Raw genomic sequence first — 525 nt, forward strand, 5'->3', positions numbered from 1 at the left:
AGCAAACACATCAAAAGACAGGAAAAACAGACTTTTGACTCTCTAACCCAATATCTCCAGCAAATTGAAAAAGAACAGCAAGAAAACCCAACACCTTTTACAAAAACTGAAATTATAAAAACTAGAGCAGAAATAAATTAAATAGAAAACAGAAAAACAATTGAAACGATCAACAAAACTAGGATTTGGTTCTTTGAACAGGTCAACAAAATTGATAAACCACTAGCAAAACTCACAAAAGAAAAGAGGGAGAAGACACAAATAATCCGAATAAGAGTTGAAACAGGTACATCACAACATACCCAACTAAAATAAAAAATATCTAACATTAGAATACTATAAAAAAACTATACTCAAAGAAATATGAAGAACTAGAGAAAATGGACAAATACTTAGAAAAACACAACCTACCTAAACTGACACAAACCGAAACTGAACATCTGAACAGACCCATTAGGAAAGAAGAAATTGAAAAGGTAATACAACAACTTCCAACCAAGAAAAGCCCTGGAGCAGATGGTTTTA

Source organism: Elephantulus edwardii, unplaced genomic scaffold (genome assembly GCF_000299155.1).
Source record: "Elephantulus edwardii isolate Elephantulus edwardi_28Jun2011 unplaced genomic scaffold, EleEdw1.0 scaffold00112, whole genome shotgun sequence".
Taxonomy (NCBI): Eukaryota; Metazoa; Chordata; class Mammalia; order Macroscelidea; family Macroscelididae; genus Elephantulus; species Elephantulus edwardii.